At 46.1% G+C, this 26,021-nt stretch overlaps 1 long non-coding RNA gene across 1 annotated transcript; it reads right to left on the bottom strand.

Moving 5' to 3' along the window:
• Positions 1-26,021, bottom strand: LOC148508968 (uncharacterized). Its single transcript, XR_015869493.1, has 4 exons — positions 25,794-26,021; positions 12,718-12,889; positions 1,173-1,513; positions 1-100 (listed from the first exon to the last, which is right to left on the bottom strand). It is a non-coding gene; the product is annotated as an uncharacterized LOC148508968 (long non-coding RNA).

Below are 26,021 nucleotides of genomic sequence, written 5' to 3'. Positions count from 1 at the left end.
AGGACCGTCAACATGTGATCAAGGACCACAAGCATCCCTATGACATGGCCCCTCAATGTGTGCAAGCCCGCCTACATTGCTTGCAGCCACCTCTGGTCCTCTGTGGGTAAAAAAAATGTGTGGATTACTAAAATGACACCTTAAATTATATGTTACCAAACAATTTAAAAATCAGACTATACTTTAAAAAAAGAGATAAAATGTAAAAAAAAAAAATAATAATGGCAAACGCAAAGATTGTATAAATACAAACGAAACAAATAACACATAAAAAGACAACCCAAAAAAGGGCGAAGTACGCTGTGAGGACATGGGATGTGTGTTACAAATTTACTGGCAGCATCTCAGTCATTGCAGAGATCAATTTACTTTTTAGTCCTTTTGTGTCCCCCATCCGTCTCCTAGTGTATGTGTGATCATTCTCAGGACACACATTTCCATTAGCATGTCTATTATGTACTGTAATATAATAATGTAAGTAATTGTAATGTTTAATACTGGATAAGCCTTGATGTTAGTCGCTGACTTTGGCTAAGAGGCCTCGCTCTGCTAAGGTGCTAGTGGAACGCATCACCAGTTCTGTGGATTTATACTTTGGAAATTCTGCAAGGACCTATATGCTATTCATTGCTGTGTGTTCTGTGATTAGCTTCTACGTGTGGGGTCCTGGAAACGATTGAGTGGACTTATGCGCTATTCACTGCAAGTGTGATCAGTGATAGTTTCTACTGTGAGGACTGAGGGTCTCTAGCTATTTTGTGGAATTGTTCTGGGACATTATACTCTACTGGGACTGCCTCTGTCTGGACTGCTACCTGTTTATTGCCTGTTCTCTGTATTTACCCCTTGCCATTACATATTATCTGTTGCTGTGTGCTGTGGAAAAATAAACCATCACATTGGTTTCATCTGCTCGGTGTCTGGGTGATTGAGAGAACCCCGTATCCTCACATACGCAAAAACACTACATTTGTTGGTGCCGTAAACTAGAAAGACACAAGTATGAGTGATTGGACATGTGTGATATGTGTAAGGGGAAAACATCCTAGACATTGTTTTGCCAAGATATACATCCAAAACATTAGAAATACTTAATTGGAAATGGCAAAAGGACAACATCACCCAAAACCTAAAAAATACAAAAGCAACCATAGTTTAAAAGGGAAACATACCGGTCATATTGATGCCTGGTCCTGGAGCCCCGACATCGTCCTCCCCTGAGGTGGGCCAGTGCTGGTCCGATGGAGGAGGGGTTATTTCACTTTGTGTGGAGGGGGAGGAAAAGAGAGGGGTGGGTGGAGGGGAGGGTGATGAAAAGAGAGGGGGGTTGGAGGGGTGGGTGAATTTTGAGGGATGGTAATATTAGGAGAGGGAGGGTCCTCACGGACTTGCCGATCTGGGGTGGAGGGGGAATTTTGGGAAGGTTGGGGAGAGGAGGTTGGGGTGGGAGTGGGGGATAGGGGACGAGGCCGACGTCATGCTCGTCTTAGACGTAGTAGTCTGCGTTCAGCCCCTAAATGATGGATTAAAAATTTTAAGCTTAATTTTTTATTTTTGAATTTGATAAAAAATTAAACCACCAAAAATTTTAAAAACCAAAAAAAAACGGAAAACATGCATACGCAGGGATGTCCTAAATAAACAAACAGGGCAATACGGAAAACATGCACACGCAGGTATGTCCGAAATAAACAAACAGGGCAATACGGAAAACATGCACACGCAGGTATGTCCTAAATAAACAAACAGGGTAATACGGAAAACATGCACACGCAGGTAGGGCCAAAAAACACAAACAGGGCTATACTGGAAACATGCACACGCAGGTATGTCCGAAATACCCAAACAGGTAGGGCCGCAAAAAATAAAAAACAAACAAACACAGAAACACTTACTTTCCTTAATCTGGAGCCGCAAACATGCAAGCAGGCGTGGGGTTCGGCAGCAAAATCCGACCACCTACGCTCCAGCTGGCCGATATTTCGGCGATAGCCGAAGGAGCGCAGGCGGCGGCGCACCTCCGCTTACGCCATACGCACCTCCGCGTACGCCATACGCTTGCGGAGGTTTGTGATGAGGGGAGGATGATGCGTGATCCTGTGGTCCATGACCTCTGTGAGGACCAGGAGCTCACGCCTACAAAACGCGGAGGCTCTCATGATCGCAATGATTTTTTTTACACAAAACAGTTTTAATAAAGGCCCAAGAAAAAATTTGATTGGCTAATGTACTTGGAAAATTAACAGAACGCATTGTATTGGTTATTGTATGAGTCATGTGACCTACAGCCTCACAAATATAATGTGAGTTATGATAGGCTTGATGCAGTGACATGCGTAAGCTAATTTAAATAAACAAATTAAAGTACTAAAATATGCCTATAAAAAACAACGGAAAACAATAGTATCATTCCTAAAAACATTTAATTTTGAAAAAAAAGACCATTGGTGAAACCGTACATATTCTGCGGGACAAATGACACACACTGACAAGAATAAAGTTTATTGGCAATGAAAAAAAAAAAAGGATTGAAAACATGTGAATAACAATTAAGGTAATTAATATATTGATTGCCAGGAAACGATGAAAGTATGTTTGAAGAATGAAATAGCAGACAATCGAAAACTGACAGGGCCACTTCCAGAATTGAATTGTGCGAGCGTTCCCTGCAACCAAAGAGGAGACGGACGGTCGCTATTTTGAACGTTCGCTAGCTAGAGGAGGGGTTGGGAGACTATGGGGTGGTAAATTAGCAACGAGCGAACTTACGAGCGAGCGCTTGAATTTAAATATTTCCGCTCGTACGGCGGACGAGCGAACGGTCACTTGCGTCCGGCTCTGAATCAGGCCCAGAGTCAGAAGTGTTACTGTCAGTCAGCGGTACAGAAACAGTCTATATGACAGAGTCAGGATTATTACTGTCAGTCAGCAGTACTGAGACAGTCTATATGACGGAGCCAGGAGTATTACCGTCAGTCAGCAGTACAGAGACAGTCTACATTACAGTCAGGAGTATTATTGTCAATCAGCGGTACAGAGACAGTATAGAGTCAGGTGCATAAATATTGGGACATTGACAGAATTTTCAGATTTTGTCCTCTATTCACCACCACAATGGCTTTGAAATGAAACAAACAAGATGTGATTTAACTGCAGACTTTCAGATTTAATTTGAGGGTAATTACATCCAAATCAGGTGAACGGTGTAGGAATTACAACGGTTTCTATATGTGCCTCCCACTTTTTAAGGGGCCAAAAGTAATGGGACAAACTAAACAATCCTAAATCTAACTTTCACTTTTTAATACTTTGTTGCAAATCCTTTGCAGGCAATTACAGCCTGAAGTCTGGAACGCATAGACATCACCAGACGCTGGGTTTCATCCCTGGTGATGCTCTGCCAGGCCTCTACTGCAAATGTCTTCAGTTCCTGCTTGTTCTTGCGGCATTTTCCCTTCAGTTGTGTCTTCATCAAGTGAAATGCATGCTCAATTGGATTCAGGTCAGGGGATTGACTTGGCCATTGCATAACATTCCACTTTTTAGCCTTAAAAAACTCTTTGGTTGCTTTTGCAGTATGCTTCGGGTCATTGTCCATCTGCACTGTGAAGCGCTGTCCAATGAGTTCTGAAGCATTTGACTGAATATGAGCATATAATATTGCCCGAAACACTTCAGAATTCATTCTGCTACTTTTGTCAGCAGTCACATCATCAATAAATACAAGGGAACCAGTTCCATTTGCAGCCATACATGCCCACGCCATGACACTACCACCACCATGCTTCACTGATGAGGTGGTATGTTTTGGATCACGAGCAGTTCCTTTCCTTCTCTTCTCTTCCCATCACTCTGGTACAAGTTGATCTTTGTCACATCTGTCAATAGGATGTTGTTCCAGAACTGTAATGGCTTTTTTAGATGTTGTTTGGCAAACTCTAATCTGGTCTTCCTGTTTTTGTGGCTCACCAATGGTTTACATCTTATGGTGGACCCTCTATATTCACTCTTGTGAAGACTTCTCTTGATTGTTGACTTTGACACATATACACCTACCTCCTGGAGAGTGTTCTTGATTTAGCCAACTGTTGTGAAGGGGTTTTTCTTCACCAGGGAACTAATTCTTTTGTCATCCACCACAGTTGTTTTCCGTGGTCTTCCGGGTCTTTTGGTGTTGCTCAGCTCTCCGATGTGTTCTTTCTTTTTAAGAATGTTCCAAACAGTTGATTTGGCCACACCTAATGTTTTTGCTATCTCTCTGATGGGTTTGTTTTGATTTTTCAGCCTAATGATGGCTTGCTTCACTGATAGTGACATCTCTTTGGATCTCATATTGAGAGTTGACAGCAACTGATTCGAAATGCAAATGTCACACCTAGAATCAACTCCAGACCTTTTACCTGCTTAATTGATAATGAAATAACGAGGGAATAGCCCCCACCTGTCCATGAAATAGCTTTTGAGTTGATAGTCCCATTACTTTTGGCCCCTTAAAAAGTGGGAGGCACATATTGAAACTGTTGTAATTCCTACACCGTTCACCCGATTTGGATGTAATTACCCTCAAATTAAATCTGAAAGTCTGCAGTTAAAGCACATCTTGTTTGTTTCATTTCAAAACCATTGTGGTGGTGAATAGAGGCCAAAATCTGAAAATTCTGTCAATGTCCCAATATTTATGGACCTGACTGTATATGACAGAATCAGGAGTATTACTGTCAGTCAGCGGTACAGAGACAGTCTATATGACAGAGGGCCTGATTCAGAGCCGCTCGTAAGCGGCCGCTCGTTCGCTCCGAGCGATGTTCGCACATCTGCGCATGCGTATGGGTTGTAATGCGCATGCGCCAACCAGTCAGCGCGGTCGGAAATCGTGTGCTCGCAAAATAGCGAGTGCCTGCTAATTTGAGTGACAGGATGAGGCGTTTGTGGGTGGTAACAGGGGAAGGTGCTTGAAAACGGGGAGTGGAGATCCGAACGCAGGCGTGCCAAACGGTCAAAACGGGCGTTTTAAGGGTGTGCATAATTAACAAAGCAGCGTCATCGACCACGTCACTTGGTTGTCTTTTAGCCTGAACTGCTCGCATGATTGCGGTAGGAAAATGCTACCACAAGAATAGCGAGCAGTTCATACGCCTTTCGATGTACTCGATTAATCTAATAAATAGCGGAGATGACGTATGATGCGAGCGGCCAAGGGGCGTCTTTACAAAATAGCGAGCGCATGTTTCGGATGCTCGCTCAGACATAGGGGCGTCAACAGACCGCAAAGAGCGAGCTCTCAATTTAAATAGCCAGCCCCTTTTTCTGAACGAGCGAGCGCAAATAGCGTCCGGCTCTGAATCAGGCCCAGAGTCAGGAGTATTACTGTCAGTCAGCGGTACAGAGACAGTCTATATGACGGAGCCAGGAGTACTACCATCAGTCAGCAGTACAGAGACAGTCTATATGACAGAGTCAGGATTATTACTGTCAGTCAGCGGTACAGAGACAGTCTATATGACAGAGTCAGGATTATTACTGTCAGTCAGCGGTACAGAGACAGTCTATATGACGGAGCCAGGAGTATTACCATCAGTCAGCAGTACAGAGACAGTCTACATTACAGTCAGGAGTATTATTGTCAGTCAGCGGTACAGAGACAGTCTATATGACAGAGTCAGGATTATTACTGTCAGTCAGCGGTACAGAGACAGTCTACATTACAGTCAGGAGTATTATTGTCAGTCAGCGGTACAGAGACAGTCTATATGACGGAGCCAGGAGTATTACCATCAGTCAGCGGTACAGAGACAGTCTACATTACAGTCAGGAGTATTATTGTCAGTCAGCGGTACAGTGACAGTTTATATGACAGAATTAGGAGAATTACTATCAGTCAGCGGTACAGAGACAGTCTATATGACAGTCATAAAGGGAGAGCGACTGGTGAAGAATGAATTAAAACAGAGATTTGTTGACAAGTGACTCTGAGGTAAACTCACCACACTGACCAATATAGGGCATAGTGCTGTCAGCCCCCGTTTGTTCAGACATTTATATATACTGAATAAATATATATATATAGTAGGGGTGAGCGGGTTCGGATTTCTGAAATCCGAACCCCCCCGAGCCCCCCCGATCCGAGTCCGATCCGAGTCAGGCTCGACTTTTCCCGCCTGACTCGGATCTGAAATCGAGGCAAAACGTCATCTTCCCGCCTTCCGAGTCTCGCGGGTTTTGGATCCTATATAAGGTACACACGTCGGCGCCATTTTCTCACTCGGCTGTGGACAGTGAAGAGGGAGGGTGGGAGTTAGGGCTGTGTAGTGTAGTGTAGTGTAGTGCTGCTGTTGTCCACTACTTCAAAGTCCATAGGGGCTGGCTGTGTTGTGCTGTGCTGCTGTTGTTAATAGGGGCTGTGTCCACTACTTCAAAGTCCATAGGGGCTGGCTGGACTGTGTTGTGCAGTCAGTTCTCCATAGGGGCTGTGTCCACTCCAAAGTCCTGTGCAGTGTCCCAGTCCTAAAGGAGTGCTGTAGTGTTGTCCAGGGGGTGCTCTGTCCATCAGGGGTGCTCCCCCCAAGTGCTAAAAAAATAATATATTTTCTGTGTTTGTGAATTGTGTGCGCAGTAGCCGCACGTGCATCAACAAAGTAGTGCCAAGCGTGCGCCTGTGTCATAAGTAAAGGGCCGGCTGGCTTGACCGTTAAGGGTGCTGTAACCCCCGAAAGTACACTCCAGTCCAAACCAAAAAAAAATTATTTTCTGTGTTTGTGAATTGTGTGCGCAGTAGCCGCACGTGCATCAACAAAGTAGTGCCAAGCGTGCGCCTGTGTCATAAGTAAAGGGCCGGCTGGCTTGACCGTTAAGGGTGCTGTAACCCCCGAAAGTACACTCCAGTCCAAACCAAAAAAAAAATTATTTTCTGTGTTTGTGAATTGTGTGCGCAGTAGCCGCACGTGCATCAACAAAGTAGTGCCAAGCGTGCGCCTGTGTCATAAGTAAAGGGCCGGCTGGCTTGACCGTTAAGGGTGCTGTAACCCCCGAAAGTACACTCCAGTCCAAACCAAAAAAAAAATTATTTTCTGTGTTTGTGAATTGTGTGCGCAGTAGCCGCACGTGCATCAACAAAGTAGTGCCAAGCGTGCGCCTGTGTCATAAGTAAAGGGCCGGCTGGCTTGACCGTTAAGGGTGCTGTAACCCCCGAAAGTACACTCCAGTCCAAACCAAAAAAAAAATTATTTTCTGTGTTTGTGAATTGTGTGCGCAGTAGCCGCACGTGCATCAACAAAGTAGTGCCAAGCGTGCGCCTGTGTCATAAGTAAAGGGCCGGCTGGCTTGACCGTTAAAGGGTGCTGTAACCCCCAAAGTACACTCCAGTCCAAACCAAAAAAAAATTATTTTCTGTGTTTGTGAATTGTGTGCGCAGTAGCCGCACGTGCATCAACAAAGTAGTGCCAAGCGTGCGCCTGTGTCATAAGTAAAGGGCCGGCTGGCTTGACCGTTAAAGGGTGCTGTAACCCCTGAAAGTACACTCCAGTCCAAACCAAAAAAAAATTATTTTCTGTGTTTGTGAATTGTGTGCGCAGTAGACGCACGTGCATCAACAAAGTAGTGTCAAGCGTTCGCCTGTGTCATAAGTAAAGGGCCGGCTGGCTTGACCGTTAAGGGTGCTGTAACCCCCGAAAGTACACTCCAGTCCAAACCAAAAAAAAAATTATTTTCTGTGTTTGTGAATTGTGTGCGCAGTAGCCGCACGTGCATCAACAAAGTAGTGCCAAGCGTGCGCCTGTGTCATAAGTAAAGGGCCGGCTGGCTTGACCGTTAAAGGGTGCTGTAACCCCCGAAAGTACACTCCAGTCCAAAGCCAAACCAAAAAAAAATTATTTTCTGTGTTTGTGAATTGTGTGCGCAGTAGCCGCACGTGCATCAACAAAGTAGTGCCAAGAGTGCGCCTGTGTCATAAGTAAAGGGCCGGCTGGCTTGACCGTTAAAGGGTGCTGTAACCCACAAAGTACACTCCAGTCCGAACCAAAAAAAAATTTATTTTCTGTGTTTAGCCGCACGTATATATCAAATCGATATAACATAAATGGAGGACCAAACTTTCTCCGATAAAAATAAAATAGAGAAAGATCAAGAACCACTTCCTCCTAGTGCTGAAGCTGCTGCCACTAGTCATGACATAGACGATAACATGCCATCAACGTCGTCTGCCAAGGCCGATGCCCAATGTCATAGTAGAGGGCACATACAATCCCAAATGGCAAAGTTCAGGAAAATGACCTTGAAAAAGACATTTAAATCAGCTGAAGAGAAACGTAAACTTGCCAATATGCCATTTACGACACGGAGTGGCAAGGAACGGCTAAGGTCGATCCCTAGTATGTTCATGACTAGTGGTTCAGCTTCACATGACGATGGAAGCCCTCCTCCCACTAAAAAAATCAAAAGAGTTAAGCTGGCAAAAGCACAGCGAAGAACTGTGCTTTCTAAGAAGATATCACAAATCCCCAAAGAGAGTCCAAGTGTGGTGGTGGTTGCGATGCCTGACCTTCCCAGCACTGGACGGGAAGAGGTGGCTCTTTCCACCATTTGCACGCCCCCTGCAAGTGCTGAAAGGAGCACCCACAGTCCACTTGCTGATATGCAAATTGAAGATGTCACTGTTGAAGTACAACAGGATGAGGATACTGGTGTAGCTGGCGCTGAGGAGGAAGTTGGCGAGGAGGATTCTGATGGTGATGTGGTTTGTTTAAATCAGGCTCCGGGGGAGACAGTTGTTGTCCGTGGGATGAAAAAGCCCATCACGGTCATGCCTGGGCAGAAGACCAAACATTCCACCTCTTTGGTCTGGCAATATTTCTATCCAAATCCGGACAACAACTGTCTTGCCATATGTACCATATGTAAAGGTGAAATAAGTAGGGGTAGGGACGTCAACCACCTAGGAACATCCTCCCTTATACGGCACCTGCAGCGCGTTCATAAAAAGTTACTGTCAAGTTCAGAAACTTTGGCTCAGACCGTAAGCAGTCCAGGGACACCTAAATCCCGTTGTCCTGTTGTATCCAAGCGCCTGCAAACCACACCGTCAACTCCCTCCTCGTCAATTTCCTCCTTAGTCAGGATCGGAAGTAGTCCTGCAGGCCATATCACTGGCATGACTGACTCTCCTATCCGGGATTCCTCCGGAGGATCCTGCATTGCTACGCCTACTGCTGCCGCTGCTGCTGTTGCTGCTGCTGCTGGGAGTCGTTCATCATCCCAGAGAGGAAGTAGGAACACCACTACTTTTACTAAACAATTGACCCTCCAACAGTCCTTAGCGAGGAGGATGAAGTACGACAGCAGTCATCCTGAAGCAAAACGTATAACTGAGGCCTTGACTGCTATGTTGGTGTTAGACGTGCGTCCGGTATCCGCCATTAGTGCAGTGGGATTTAGACAATTGATGGAGGTAGTGTGTCCCCGGTTCCAAATCCCGTCTAGATTCCACTTCACTAGGCAGGCGATACCGAGACTGTACAGAAACGTCAGAAAAAGTGTCCTCAGTGTCCTGAAAAATGCCGTTGTACACAATGTCCACTTAACCACGGACATGTGGACAAGTGGAACAGGGCAGACTAAGGACTATATGACTGTGACAGCCCACTGGGTAGATGTATCACCTTACGCAGCAACAGCAGCAGCGTCACCAGTAGCAGCATCTCAGAAACGCCAGCTCGTTACAAGGCAGGCTACGCTGTGTATCACCGGTTTCAGTAAGAGGCACACCGCCGACAACCTCTTAGAGAAACTGAGGGAAATCATCGCCCAGTGGCTTACCCCACTTAGACTCTCCTGGGGATTTGTGATATCTGACAACGCCACCAATATTGTGCGGGCATTACATCTGGGCAAATTCCAGCACGTCCCATGTTTTGCTCACACAATAAACTTGGTGGTGCAGAATTTTCTGAAAAGCGACAGGGGCGTGCAGGAGACGCTTTGGGTGGCCCGAAAAATTTCTGGCCACTTTCGCCATTCAGCGACTGCGTGCCGAAGACTGGAGCGCCAGCAAACACTCTTGAACCTGCCCCGCCATCACCTGAAGCAAGAGGTTGTGACGCGGTGGAACTCAACCCTCTATATGCTTCAGAGGATGGAGGAGCAGCAAAAGGCCATACAAGCCTATACATCCACCTATGACATAGGCAAAGGAGGGGGTATGCACCTGACTCAAGCGCAGTGGAGAATGATTTCCGTGTTGTGCAAGGTTCTTCAGCCCTTCGAACTTGCCACACGTGAAGTCAGTTCAGACACTGCCAGCTTGAGTCAGGTCATTCCCCTCATCAGGCTTTTGCAGAAGCAGCTGGAGAAAGTGAAGGAGGAGCTAAGACGGAGCGATTCCGCTCGGCATGTGGGACTTGTGGATGAAGCCCTTCATTCGCTTTGCCAGGATTCCAGGGTGGTCAATCTGTTGAAATCAGACCACTACATTTTGGCCACCGTGCTCGATCCTAGGTTTAAAGCCTATGTGGTGTCTCTCTTTCCGGCCGACACAAGCCTGCAGAGGTGCAAAGACCTGCTGGTGAACACACTGTCAGCTGAAGCGGAACGTGACACGTCAACGGCTCCTTCTTCATTTTCTCCCGCAACTGGGGCTGCCAGGAAAAAACTTAGGTATCCTAAGCAACCCGCTGGCGGTGATGCAGGGCAGGCAGGACCAAGTTTGGACATCTGGTCCGGACTGAAGGACCTGGCAACAATTTCTGACATGTCTACTGTCACTGCATATGATACTGTCACCATTGACAGAATGGTGGAGGATTACATCGGTGACAGCATCCAAGTAGGCATGTCAGACAGTCCATACCTGTACTGGCAGGAAAAAGAGGCAATTTGGAGGCCCCTGTACAAACTGGCTCTATTTTACCTGAGTTGCCCCCCCTCCAGTGTGTACTCCGAAAGAGTGTTTAGTGCAGCCGGGAACCTTGTCAGCGAAAGGCGTAGGAGGTTGCTTCCACAGAATGTGGAGAAGATGATGTTCATCAAAATGAATTATCAGCTCTTCCAGGGAGACCAGCCTCCAGAAGGTACAGAGGGACCTGTGGTGGTGGATTCAAGTGGGGACGAGTTAATACTTTGTGAGGATGAGGATGTACACACTGAAGAGGGTGAGGAATCGGTGGATGAGGAGGATGAGGATGACATCTTGCCTCCGTAGAGCCAGTTTGTGCAGGGACACATTAATTGCCAGCTTGTTTTGTGGGGGCCCAAACGAACCAATCATTTCAGCCACAGTTGTGTGGCAGACCCTGGCGCTGAAATGATTGATTTGTTAAAGTGTGCATGTCCTGTTTATACAACATAAGGGTGGGTGGGAGGGCCCAAGGACAATTCCATCTTGCACCTCTTTTTTTCTTTGCATTATGTACAGTTTGGGGCCTAGTTTTTCTAACTGCCATCCTGCCTGCCACTGCAGTGTCACTCCTAGATGGGTCACGTGTTTGTGCCGCCCACTCGTGTCGCTTAGCATAGTCATCCAGCTACCTCGGTGCAACCTTTTGGACATAAAAACACTATTGTGAGGTGTGAGGTGTTCAGAATAGACTGGAAATGAGTGGAAATTAAGGTTATTGAGGTTAATAATAGCATAGGAGCAGAAAAACCTACAAATTCTGTGATTTTAGCTGTTTTTATGCTTTTTTTCAAAAAAATACAGATCCAAAACACAAAACCCAGAACCCAAAACACGGAAGGGTGGTTTTGGCAAAACCAATCCAGATCCAAAACACGAAGAAAGATCCAGATCCAAAACCAAAACACAAAACACGAAAAGTGGCCGGTGCACACCCCTAATATATAGCGCCCCAAATGTGCGGCACTCCCCGCTGACGAAAAAAGCACACTGCAGTCAAGGCTGGTAATATCAACGTTTAAATGCCTCACATCACGGCATTTTCATCAGGACATCCATGAAAATGTCCTGATGAAAATACCATGATGTGAAGCATTGAAATGTTAATATTACCAGCCCTGACTGCAGTGTGATTTTTTCGTCAGCGGGGAGTGCCGCACGTTTGAGGAGCTATTCAGCATTATCGTGTGCAGGCAACCAGCTAAGTAATCCCACATTAAGGAGTGCCAAGCTATGCGCTTTGGATATATATATATATATATATATATATATAGATAGATAGATAGAAAAAGGGTACTGTTAATAGCGCTACACCAAGAATTATCTGTGTTTAAGTCCTTTAAAATGAATTCTTCCAAAAATACACTCCCCGTGTGACAGGTGGCCGCCAACTTTCTCCTGAGAGACTGTTGTTGTATCGTCTCAAATAGTAGTATCTAAAAAAGGAGGTGTAGTATTTTAGAAATATTTGAATTTTCAAGATAAGTATTTCAAGTACCTTCATCAATTAAAAAACAGGCACATCAGGGGTCTTAGTGTGGAGCCAGCGTGTACTCGTTCTCAAAAAGAATCCCAGAATCGACAGATAACTTTATCAAGTGTGCCCTCGGAATTCTGAAACAATCACTTTGGTTCCCCTCCTCCCCGTACATTCCATGGTGGAACCTCCTCACACCTCCTCTCGCCCTGCCGCTGCTGCATCCAAAAAAATATATATATACTGTGTATATATCTCCCCAGATCTGCTCAGGACAAAATGTTAATCAAATTTCCAGTGATATAGGCAGCTCCATAAGAGACATGCCCCAGAGGAGCAGTGAATAAACACAAACCTGGATTGTCAGGGTTATCCAACTGTCATTGCCTAATTCCGGGTACACATTGAGATGACCGGCAATCGTGACGATGTTCATGGTGATTTGCCTTCATCCTGGACATGGCATGATTTCCGGTACATACTGCAGCGATTAATGAATGACGGAACAATCACTCGGGTAACATCTTCTGTGGGTGTAAAATATGAAGGAAACAAAGATATATAATATATGTGTGTCAACTGTTAAGATGGTACATGTATGTTTTTAGTTTAATTAGGTTGAGTTTATTAGAATAGGGTAAGAGGTTAATGTATACTTAATGAATTTATTTATCTGATGTAAATTGTATAGTTATATTATATGTACTGTTTAAAGGTGAAGCACGTCCTCGGGAGGTGACCGATTGCACCTCACACACACACACACACACACACATAGGGGATAGTTCTAGAAGGGTTGTGCAGATCAGAGTGGTCTATTTACTAAGTCTTGGATGGAGATAAAGTGAAGGGAGATAAAGTACCAGCCAATCAGCTCCTAACTGCCATGTCACAGGCTGTGTTTGAAAAATGAGTTAGGAGCTGATTGGTTGGTACTTTGGGCCTCATTCAGCTTGAATCGCAGGTCTGCGTTTGCACGCACCCGGTCGATGTTTTGTTCTGCGCATGCGTATGCACAGAGAAATGATTGACAGCAAGTGCCATTTGGGGGTGGTGAGGGGGGAACACCGTTACAGAAACGTGCATAATTAAGCCCCAGCGACATGAAGCTTCGCAGGTTGTGAGTCATATCAAGCTCAACCAAAACTCTGCATATGGGTCCAATGTAACTTTATGTTACCGATGTTTTGATTTGCGGATGTATGTAATGGGAAGTGGGTGACTTTATAAGCTGGTGGGCATCTTGGTATAGTGCTGCGATCGCATTCATTTGCATATTTTCACAACGTGCAGGTGCATGCGATTGCATTCTTGCTATCGAAACTGAATTATGCCCTTTATCTCCATTCACTTTATCTCCATTCAAGGCTTAGTAAATAGACCCTTAAGGCGGGAAGCTATGAGCAGAGCCGCACAGACAGGTCAGTTAGGGTATAAATACCACTGCCGCAGCAGTACCGTCCAGACTCCTGATCCCCTTCCAGAGCTGACTGAGCTGACAAGTTCTGCGGATGGCATAGTGGCAGGCTCAGTTTAGCCCATGTGGGGCTAGGTGGCAAAAACCCAGCCTTTTCAGGTTAGTCTGAGGATGTGGCCATGCAGGTCTCTGGTCGCAGGAGCAGTGGCTGGAGCTGGACGCCAACAGAGACCCTGTGGAGGGGAGGCGGAAGCCAGAGTAAGCCAATTTGCAGCAGAGAAGCACAGCCGAGTGACAGGAGGTGGGCACAGCTGCTAGAAGCTGTCTCGTCTGTCATGGAATCAGCTCTGAGCAGCTGCATCATCTAAGAGCTCAACAGACTGGAGGTGTTGAGCCTTAAAGCAAGACTTTCATACCTTTAGACATTAGTGAGGGGCAGCACATAAGAGTACCAGCAGCTCCAGGAGGAATGTAGTTGAGGAGGGAGTTATCACTCTCAGGGTACCCCAAATTCCAATATTAGTGCTGCAGCAGAAAGCTATCCACAGGATATACTCTATTAGGGTAACATCTATTAGGTGGGTACTACCCAAGAGGACCCACTCTCTATGTTATTGTAATAATCTTGGGTGGAGGTACTAAACTTGAATACTCTAAGGTAGAAAAGGGGGGTTACACTTGTTCTATCCTTCATTAATATGCATGACGCCGCATGCGATATCGCCAGGTTTTATGTTGCGCACATCAAACCTGACGACGCATCCGACCGCAGGAGTGCACTTACCATGCTTACTGTACATACGTTATGCACAATTTGTCGTTTCGATTTGGCCAAATTGGAACAACATTGTTCCAGGGTGTACCCGGCATAAGGCGGATCCCAACTAAAGCGATGTGACAACTATTACACTATGGGCCTGAATCACTATAGATCGCCACTGCGAATGCAATAGTGATTATGTACACAGTTCAACTGCGATAGTATGCTAATTCATTGCGATCGCCATGCCGCCGCAGCACTACACAAGGATGCCCACTTTACCTTACACACATCCAAAATGTTTATCAAGACTACGAAACCCATTGAGTACCATCGCAGCCTCACGCACACTTGCACAAGCTCTGACCTTATGCAGAAATTGCTAAATTCATTGCACGCTATGAGATCTCAGACTGCATAGGGCATCACAGTGGATAATTTATGAACGCCGATGCAACAGCGTTCAAAAGCACTGGCACGCCTGCGCTTCGTCGACCACCCTCCACCACCATCCACAAATGGCACTTCCTGTCAATCACTCTGCGATGAGTCTGCGTAGTCACTGCGATCACAGTCCTGACCGCAGTGGCCAGCTCACGCACATGCACTGAGTTGCATATGCATGCGCAGAATACAACAATCGCCCTATTGCGTGCGTATTAGCTACTGTGATCCATGCTGAATCAGGCCCTAAGTCATTTCAGAGGCTGATAAATATATAACCATTGGAGACGGTGAGAAGGGAAATAAGGAGCTTCAGTGCATAGGAGACCTTTGTTCAGCCCTATGTAAATAATCCATCACATTATTGCTACTTTTGTTTTATTATACATTGCATCCCACAGTACCAGGCACTTGGATGTGCTACAAATTAGTCTCTACAAAACTCCATATATCCCAGCTGCTACATTTTCAGAGTTAAAATTAAACAAGCCGGCTCGCAAGAATAACTAAAACTAAATACTATGTGCACCAACATTTAAACTGGCCAGGGGATATTATTTGTGTGAGTACATTGCCTAGAGTTGAGACATTAACTACACAGAATAATTTATTATTACCTAAACGTTTTAATTGGAGGTACCTATACACGAGTTGTGGTAAATTTATATAAGTGCTCCAGTACAATAAATTTGAACTTATTTAAAAAACGTGTGTGACTCTTGAGTCTGGGGTCAGGTCGCCTTCACCTCTCTACCAGGGCAGGGGAAGGGGTGACACTGAAAAATGCTGTCTTACCAGAACCACTGGAACCCATTGGTGAGTGACATTTTAGAGGGGAATGTCACACATAGTTCAAGTGATGTTCATGTTCAAGTGATTCATTGAGTTTTTTTTTTTACAAAAATCATTACAGACTGTCACAGTTAAACTGTGTGGTGAGTGTACCAGGTCCCAGGATGGACAGACAGGGTGTCTCGTGTCTGTAGGGACAGCGGTTAGGCTGTTGACAGCTGCTGTCGAATCTGTGACAGTGTGCCCTCTGGGAGGTGGGTTTCCTCTCGACAACGTCGGCAGAAGAAGACAGGGAAGGGTCGGCTCAGTGCTGTGCAACGTCAGCGTCATGACATCGGCATCACGGGGACCGAACCATGTGACAGGGTAACAGAGGGAAAATTGGGGGAGGTTATTGTGCCCTGTTAATTAGTTAAATGGTGGGCGGAGCGGCAAAAAGTGTTAATTGGTGCTGCTGCCCAGTTTTTTGTGTCCCTGATCCTCGGGCCCCTCTGACCTAAGGGCCCGGTACAGGTGTCTCTTTGTCCCCTCCTGTCATAGGGCATTGCTAAAGAAGAGGAAGGGGTGAGGACTCGTGGTGATGTTGTAGGGTCTCTGGTAGGGAGAGGAGAGGTAAGCAGTATAAACAGACAGGGTAGTGGAGAGTAGGGGGTGGGGAGTACGAGGGAACCTGTGATCAGCGGGCCCCACATATACTTACCTTGTGCCGGCAAGCCCATCCCTCCTCCACACTGTGTTTAAAAATACTTGGTTCCTCTGTACTCACCAATTAGCACTATTGTAATAATTAGCACAGGTTGTGCACTGTATTAAAGGCACAAAAAGTTAGTTTAACAAATTACAATACATGTTAAACTGAGCAACTTACAGTGCACCAAAGTCTTCCCTTTCTGGCCAGTACTACGCTAAATAAAAACATGAATGTTTCCTGAACAGGGAAGGATTATAGGTGGGGCGGACGGGGCAGTCACCCAGAGGCCCTCACACATTGGGGTCCCGCACATTGCAGAAATATTGCCCTGACCTGGCCCACTGCTCCCTCCCTGGCCAGTAGTAAGGTGCCCGCACTGATCCATAGTTGACTGCTGTATTTTGCTCCTCGCAGTTGCTTGATGATGTTGCAACACTGCAGCCGCCTGTCAAAGCAAATAGAAGAGCCAGCGAGAGGAGAGACTATACTGTAATGGGTTCATACATTTGGCGCTGGAGCACAGCATAGCCGGGGGTGGGGAGGACATTTAAGAAAGGGCAGTGAGTTGGGGGGGTTGGGGGGTGATACATTGAAATACATACAGAGGGGTGGTTTAGGAGTTTGTGTGCAGCACATTTAAGAATTTGCAGAATAGGGGTGCGGAGGCTGAGTACATTTAAGAAGTCAACAAAATAGAGGAAAGCAGAATACAGAACACATTGGGAGGTATGGTGGCATCTAAAAACAATAGATCAGGGGGTGGTGTTTGGAGCACATTATATACCTTACAGACGGTGTGTGATAATGAGTAAGATAAAAGAAAAAAAAGAGAGAGAGGGGGACACAATTCAGGACATATGGGGAAAAGCACAATACAGAATATATTGCATAGGCAAATGCAGGGGGGGTTCCGTTTCCAGAAAATCCCCCTCCCTAGCCCACACCATGATGACCACAATAGAAATAGCATATTGCACATACCATGTTTTGTAACTTTGTGTAGCAGAGGATGGAGGAGTGGGCTGGACAAAAGAGGAGGCCTGGAGCAAGAGAGGCTGTCTTGAAAGGTTCACTGATCATTGGTGGCTGGACTTGGGGTAGTGGTCAGTCACCGGGAAAATTAGGCAGAACTACCATCTGAGTATGGCACGAGTTAAGGAGTATAGTAGTGGCTGTGGCAGGCGTAAATGTTATTGTTGAGGGCCTCCACAACTTAGTTGTCCCGGGGCCACCACAATCCTTAATCTGACCCTTATCCTGACTATTAATATGATAATTGTTATGATTTTAATTATGGTGAGTCTACCTGCACACAGCTTTTCAAGGAATTACTCACCAAGCAGTAGCAGCTATCGGACAATCTGAAAACTGCACTGTGAAAGTATACAAAATCTGACTTGACCACTCTTCACTAGAGCCAAAAGTATTATTCATTACAATGTAATAGACCAGTGGGTTTCTGTTTATATATTTCTTGTGTATGGTAAAGGGGCCCATAAATCAGCAATCACAAAAAAACAATTCATAGAATCTGCGGTTTCCACTGATTTAATGGTTCTCTATTCCACACATACATTGCAGCGGGTTAAGTACAGGATGCCGGCGTTCGGGATCCTGGTGGTCAGAATTCCGACGCCGGCACCCTGACTAGGTTACTATCCCAATGACTGAAAGGTAAGTATCATAACCTAACCCCTAACCCTCCCTCCCCAGTGCCTAAACCTAACCCTCCCCCCCTAGTGCCTAACCTAAACCCTCCCTCCCCGGTACCTAAACCTAACCTCCCCCCCTAGTGCCTAAACCTAACCCTCCCTCCCCGCTATCTAAACCTAACCCTCCCACCTTAGTGCCTAACCCTAACCCTCCCTCCCCGGTGTCTAAACCTTACCCTCCCCCCTTAGTGCCTAACCCTAACCCTCCCTCCCCGGTGTCTAAACCTTACCCTCCCCCCTTAGTGCCTAACCCTAACCCTCCCTCCCCGGTGTCTAAACCTTACCCTCCCCCCCTAGTGCCTAAACCTAACCTCCCCCCTTAGTGCCTAACCCTCCCTCCCCGGTGTCTAAGTCTAACCCTCCCACTAGTGCCTAACCCCTAACCCACCCCGCTACTTACCTTCGGGATTCCGGCGGTCGGGATATTAAACGTATCCCCATTGCAGATATGTATCAGCAATTCACAGATCATTTTCACCAAAGAACAGTTCTGTGAATTATGAAAAACTCATAATTTTACAAGTAATCTGCAAAACGTCTTATCGGTACCATATGCTAGTGCCATAACTAGGGCTGTGCAAACGGTGCTGTCGCACAGAGCGCAGTGCCATGTGGACGGCACTGCCGATCACCAACAGCCCCTGCATATGACTACCAGTGCAGCCAGAATCGCTGCCGCAGTGCCGACGCACCCTGCAGCTCTTGCAGCTCCCCGGAACATCCTAAGGACACTCCGGTCAAAGCTGTAATAACCGGAGCTACCGGCCTTTCCCCCTCTGTACAGGGTGCAGAAAAGCCCTGTTACGGCACTGCCATACACTAGCAATCTACAGCTCCTATTGGTCAGCAAAGTCCAACATGTTGCATAACCCTGATTAACCAATTCCGATCACTTTTCAGTCATAATCGGCGATCGATGAACCCCATACATTGCCGATTTTTTTATACATCTTCAAAACGCAGAATTGCCCCAATTGATTACTGACGTATCGTAGTTTTGATATCCTGAAACCAAGCAGACAATAAATATTCCAGCATTTGCTGCGAGGAAGTTGCTTTTACCCAATCCCATTAGATTTCCTACTGTGCTACTGAGGTCATTCCAAGCACTTATTCTCATATTATTGCCCTTTTTGACCATTTCTATATCTTTGCTACTATTAAAAAATAGCTTGGAAGCTTTTGCTATTTACTGTTTTACAATTGATTTTGACCATGAGGTCAGGTTACAGCCACACAGGAAACTCAGTTTTATTTCCCAGAACACAAGATTCTCTGTAATGATAAGACAAGTAGTTAAATCAGGGCTTTTTATGCAGGTTAAAGGTTCCCTCTTCTATATACAATAACCAGGGCGTAACTAGGGTAGTGTGAGCTGTGCCATGGCACTGGGCATGGGCAGGGGGCACTGTTTTGGCCTGTCAATTTTCTGTTTATTATCATTATCACTTGTAGCTTGCTCTTCATTTAACCCCAGCAGCTCCTGGCCTCCCCTATCTTTTCCTTAGCCCATTAAAAAACACATAGATCAGGGGGTGGTTTTTGGAGCACATTATATACCTTACAGGCGGTGTGTGATAATGAGTAAGATAGAGCAGGGGGCACAATTCAGGACATATGGGGTAAAGCACAATACAGAATATATCGCATAGGCATATGCAGGGGGGGGTTCCAGTTTCCAGAAAATCCCGCTCCTTAGCCCACACCATGATGACCACAATAGAAATAGCATATAGCACATACCATGTTTTGTAACTTTGTGTAGCGGAGGATGGAGGAGTGGGCTGGACAAAAGAGGAGGCCAGAAGCAAGAGAGGCTGTCTTGAAAGGTTCACTGATCATTGGTGGCTGGACTTAGGGTAGTGGTCAGTCACCAGGAAAATTAGGCAGAACTACCATCTGAGTATGGCACGAGTTAAGGAGTATAGTAGTGGCCGTGGCAGGCATAAATGTTATTGTTGAGGGCCTCCACAACTTAGTTGTCCCGGGGCCACCACAATCCTTAATCTGGCCCTTATCCTGACTATTAATATGATAATTGTTATGATTTTAATTATGGTGAGTCTACATGCACACAGCTTTTCAAGGAATTACTCACCAAGCAGTAGCAGCTATGGGACAATCTGAAAACTGCACTGTGAAAGTATACAAAAATCTGACTTGACCACTCTTCACTAGAGCCAAAAGTATTATTCATTACAATTTAATGGACCAGTGGGTTTCTGTTTATATATTTCTTGTGTATGGTAAAGGGGCCCATAAATCAGCAATCACAAAAAAACAATTCATAGATTCTGCAGTTTACCCTGATTTAATGGTTCTTTATTCCACACATACATTGCAGCGGGTTAAGTACAGGATGCCGGCGTTCGGGATCCTGGTGGTCAGAATCCCGATGCCGGTATCCCGACTAGGTTCCTATCCCAATGGCTGAAAGATAAGTATCATAACCTAACTCCTAACCTTCCCTCCCCAGTGCCAAAACCTAAGCTCCCCTCCCTAGTGCCTAACCCTAACCCTCCCTCCCCGGTGTCTAAACCTTACCCTCCCCCCTTAGTGCCTAACCCTCCCTCCCCGGTGTCTAAACCTTACCCTCCCCCCCTTAGTGCCTAAACCTAACCTCCCCCCTTAGTGCCTAACCCTAACCCTCCCTCCCCGGTGTCTAAGCCTAACCCTCCCACTAGTGCCTAACCCCTAACCCACCCCGCTACTTACCTTTGGGATTCTGGCAGTCGGGATATTAAACGTATCCCCATTGCAGATATGTATCAGCAATTCACAGATTATTTTCACCAAAGAACAGTTCTGTGAATTATGAAAGGCTCATCATTATACTAGTAATCTGCAAAACGTCTGATCGGTACCATATGCTAGTGCCATAACTAGGGCTGTGCAAACGGTGCTGTCGCACAGAGCGCAGTGCAACGTGGACGGCACTGCCGCTCACCAACCACCCCTGCACATGGCTACCAGTGCAGCCAGAATTGCCGCCTCAGTGCTGACGCACCCTGCAGCTCTTGCAGTCTCCCCGGAACATCCTAAGGATGCTCCGGTCAAAGCTGTAATTATCGGAGCTGCCAGCCTTTCCCCTTCTGTACAGGGTGCAGAAAAGCCCTGTTACAGCACTGCCATACACGAGCGAGCTCCTATTGGTCAGCAAAATCCAACATATTGCACAACCCTGATTAACCAATTCCGATCACTTTTCGGTCGAAATCGGCGATCGGTGAACCCCATACATTGCCGATTTTTTTATACAATCATCTTCAAAATGCAGAATTGCCCCAATTGATTACTGACGCATCGTAATGATCAATCATCAAAAGAAAGTTAAGATTGTTTTGATATCCTGAAACCCAGCAGACCATAAATATTCCAGCATTTGCAGCGGGGAAGTTGCTATTACCCAATCCCATTAGATTTCCTACTCAGTACTACTGAGGTCATTCCAAGCACTTATTCTCATATTATTGCCCTTTTTGACCATTTCTATATCTTTGCTACTATATAAAAATAGCTTGGAAGCTTGTGCTATTTACTGTTTTACAATTGATTTTAACCATGAGGTCAGGTTACAGCCACACAGGAAACTCACTTTTATTGCCCAGAACACAACAAGATTCTCTGTAACGATAAGACAAGTAGTTAAATCAGGGATTTTTATGCAGGTTAAAGGTTCCCTCTTCTATATACAATTACCAGGGCCGTAACTAGGGTAGTGCGATCTGTGCCATGGCACTGGGCATGGGCAGGGGGCACTGGGCGAGGGCAGGGGGCGCTGTTTGGGCCTGTCAATTTTCTGTTTATATCATTATCACTTGTAGCTTGCTCTTCTTTTATCCCCAGCAGCTCCTGGCCTCCCCTATCTCTTCCCTAGCCCTTCCCCATGAGGCCATGGCCCTTTTTTCGGTTGCACGTCTTATGTCCCTATTTGAAAAATGATGGGTGAGGGGGAGACGCCAATGCTCTCTCTGGCACAGAGCACCAAAAAGTCTACTTACGGCTCTGACAATAACTACCATTTCCACTTGCAGTGCAGCAGTAGTGATATTGTTAAAGGATATAAGATAATTATTTTTAATGCCTTGGTATGTTTTAGATTTTCCTGCTATTAGTTATTTTGATAGATGCTTTACATTGTCTTATTATTAGTACTATTATTATTATTAACAAATTTTAATGACTGTATATTGCACCTCCACGCGTTCAAAGCACTAACCTGGGAAAATTGCACTAACACACACACACGTAGCCCTTTTTTTGCTGTACGGGGGCCTTTAACGACTGATACTCCTTTCACCTAACTGTTACCCAAACTGTTTAATATGATCCGGGCCAGCCTGGGAAAACCCACTTTAAATAGTTTAAATTAGTAGCTATGTGTTTGTACTTTATATGGTGTTACAATATAACAATAAGTATAGCACAACGTATCCCAATATGTTCTTACAGTAATTCTCCCATTTCCTCTCTTCTCCTTGCAGGTACAGACAGATTGGATTGTACACAATGCAATTACAGGTAAGTAAACACTTTAAACATGATGACAAATGTTCTTTTTTTTCTTTTAAGGTATATACAGTATATACTTGTCAATGTATATTTTTTCAACAGTTAAAACATAAGCATATACATACACAAGGCTGACATATGATATTATGAGCAAATACATACATAATGGTAACATGGTGGATTCAGGATGATTTACCGCCGGCTGCATGCGGCATCCCGGCAGCACTGAAAATCGTCCCCAGGTAAGTATTCTCTAACCTATTCTACCCCCTAACCCTAACCCTGCCTTAGGGGTGCCTAACCCTAACCTCCCCCTAAGTGCCTAAACCTAACCCCCCTTCCCCGCTTCCTAAACCTAAGTCCCCCAGGGGGGTGCCTAACCCTAACCTCCCCCCGGGGGTGCCTAACCCTAACCCCCCCTTCCCCTAGCCTAAACCTAACCTCCCGGGGGGGTGCCTAACCCTAAGTCTCCCCGGGAACCCTAAACCTAACCCTCCCCCCCCACGGCGGCTGTCCGTTCCCGTTGCCCGGCTTACCTTCGATCGGTAAACTGGGTGTCAGGCTCCCGGCGTAGGGAAAATTACAGGCGTCAGGATTTCGACGCCTGTCATTTAACCCTTGCCGGGATTATACAGTCGGGAAGCCAGCTGTTGGGATTCCGTCCATCGGCTTCCTCACTGTTTCCCCATTAAAACAGTCCCCCTCTTTGTTATTATATAGCATGAATGTAGTCCATGAATTAATGTTTCTTTACACACTCTCCTTAATTTCCACTTTGCAATGGAATTATTGATGACTGGTACTAGTCCCAGCTTAGCAAGCGGTCTATCACTGTTGGAATTTAATATACTATATATATAAGGCTGGCAAGGCAGAGCTAATACAAGAGTCTTATGTGTCCTTTTAACATCTAAAGTTTCTCCTTTCCTAGGTTAGATTAGAATCCAGTAAAGGCTGACCCAACTTGGTCACAATTGGAGTTATACTCCCTCCCTCTGCTTCTTCTAACAGCAACTAATTTAGAGTTGAATCCCCAATTGTCACTGAGACTACTGTCCCTGGTTTTGCATATTGTTAGTCACTGAAAACTTTAAGGGCTCTATTTACTACAATCATCATTTAGAATGCAGATTGTGGTGTGATATTTCCGACTGAATTCACATCTCTACCCCAAAATATATGAGTACCTATTAACATAGGCAAAACTAGAGATCTGGTAATCAGGGCCGGATTAAGGGGGGGGCGACAGGGGAGGTCGTCCCTGGGCCCCCACACACAGAGGGCCACCACACCAGTGGCGGATCCAGGGGGGGGGGCGATTGGAGCGATCGCCCCCCCCTAGCACAGTCCGGATCATGCGCTGAGCCTGTGCTGTGATCGGAGCCTGTGTAATGCGCGGGCAGCGCATTACACAGGCTCCGATCATAGCACAGGCTGAACCACAGCCTGCTCATCTCAGTGCATGATCCGGGGGGTGTGTCAGTATCACGCTGAGGAGGGAGAGTGCACAGCCAGCTCTCTGCACTCTGCTGCTGCTGCAGGTCAGCTAGAAACCACCCCCCTGAAGACCAATCCCCCCTTCTGCTTTTCCCAAAATGGGGGCGGAGCCAACATGGCAAGCCCCGCCCCCATATGACCCGAGATTCGCGGCAGTACAGCGCGAGGGGGCGGGGCCTAATGAAGTGAGCAGCAGCCTGCATAGAATGTAAGTTTACTATAGTCTATATTTGTATATGTATGTGTTTAAGTGTATATATGTGTTATTGTATACAGTATACAGTACTGTATATGTTAGTGTGTATGTGTTATTGTATATACAGTATGTGTTAGTGTGTGTGTGTGTATACTGTGTATGTGTTAGTGTGTATGTATGTGTTAATATGTATATACAGTATGTGCTAGTGTGTGTATACTGTACATGTGTGTGTTAGTATGTATGTTATAGAAAACATGTTTGCTACATATGTATTATATGTGTGTGTCCGTGTTTAACGTGTGGTGGGGGAAGGGGTAGGCTCCTTAATCCTGCCCTGCTGGTAATGCTTGGTCACAGTTTTAGCCCCATGTCAGATATTTAGTGTTCACTCTAGGTCTAGCAGCAGGCAGGGTGCCGGACCTAGAACTAGGGCATTTCTGCGCGCGGCGTAGGCGCGCGCGTGGCCGAATACGTGGCGTGGCCAAAGAAAAGGGGGCATGTCTTTATGACGCATCCCCTTTTCATTACTCCTGGGGGCGTGCCCGGCATTTACCGACATGCCAGGCAGTCCCCAAGCACTACGGTCACAGTGAGAGGATGCCGGGTGCATCCATTCACTGGCGGTAACCGCTGTGCCGCCGTTTTGACCACCCGTGGGACGCTGTGACCCACGGGTGAAGACAAAACCCGCAGGCTATCTCAGCGGGGTGCCACGCTGGAGGGCATGGTGCTTTCTGCCCTTCAGAAATAGGGCAGGGCGCGGCACCCCACTAAAACAGCCTAGCGGGAATGCTAGATATTGTGTTACTGTTCCTTGGAAATAGATTTTTTTTATCGCATATTATATATATATATGTAGAGTGGCAGGGGGCAGGGTGCCTGTTAGTGAAAAGGAAACTTTTGCGTGTGTCTCCGGTGTGCGCTTCAAAAAAGGGGGCATGGCCACTCAAACAGGGGACGTGTGTTTTGAGAAACGGGGCCTGTAGGGTCATTCTATGGTAACTTATGTTGCAGGGTGACATGGCGAGTGTGTGCATGGTTGTCAACAGCAACAGTTTGTGTGAGGTTGGTTTTGTTTGCTGAGAAAGTGATGAGACGGGTCATGCTTTGGAAGACTGTATACAGGAGTTCCTGATTGTTTGCTATGTAACTTTGTAACGTGAGTTACCATGGAATGACCCAGTAGTAATAGAGACTGTGTCGCTAGGTACAGAACCTGTAGGCAGTCAAAGATGAAAAATCAGCAAGCAGGAGGGCACCTTAATCAGTCCCACAGCAAAGGGTCATAGAGGGAGGCACAGTCCTCCAGCACAGGATCAGTCAGGGAGTAGGTGCAGGAAATAAACTTAGCTACAGTAGCAGCTGGCCAAATGCTGTTAAGGACAGCAGAGAAATAAGCGTCAGTACCTGAGGCAGCCTAAGGAAGTCAGGCTGAGGAGGTCCAGTTCAGCAGTGATGGTCCCTCAGAGAGGAAGCTGGAGGAACAATGCACAGGGAGATCTCGGGATGAGGAAGAAAGAGCCGATCCGTGCCTGCACCGGGAACCACCAGCAGAGAAAATCCCAACACCACAGCAACTGCACACAGCAGCCGCTAGATAATGAGAGCAGCAAAAGTCATAACATACTTGACCAG

The sequence above is a fragment of the Taudactylus pleione genome, unplaced genomic scaffold (assembly GCF_031769625.1).
Source record: "Taudactylus pleione unplaced genomic scaffold, aTauple2 ptg000333l, whole genome shotgun sequence".
NCBI lineage: Eukaryota > Metazoa > Chordata > Amphibia > Anura > Myobatrachidae > Taudactylus > Taudactylus pleione.
This window is presented reverse-complemented; position numbering and strand designations above follow the sequence as displayed.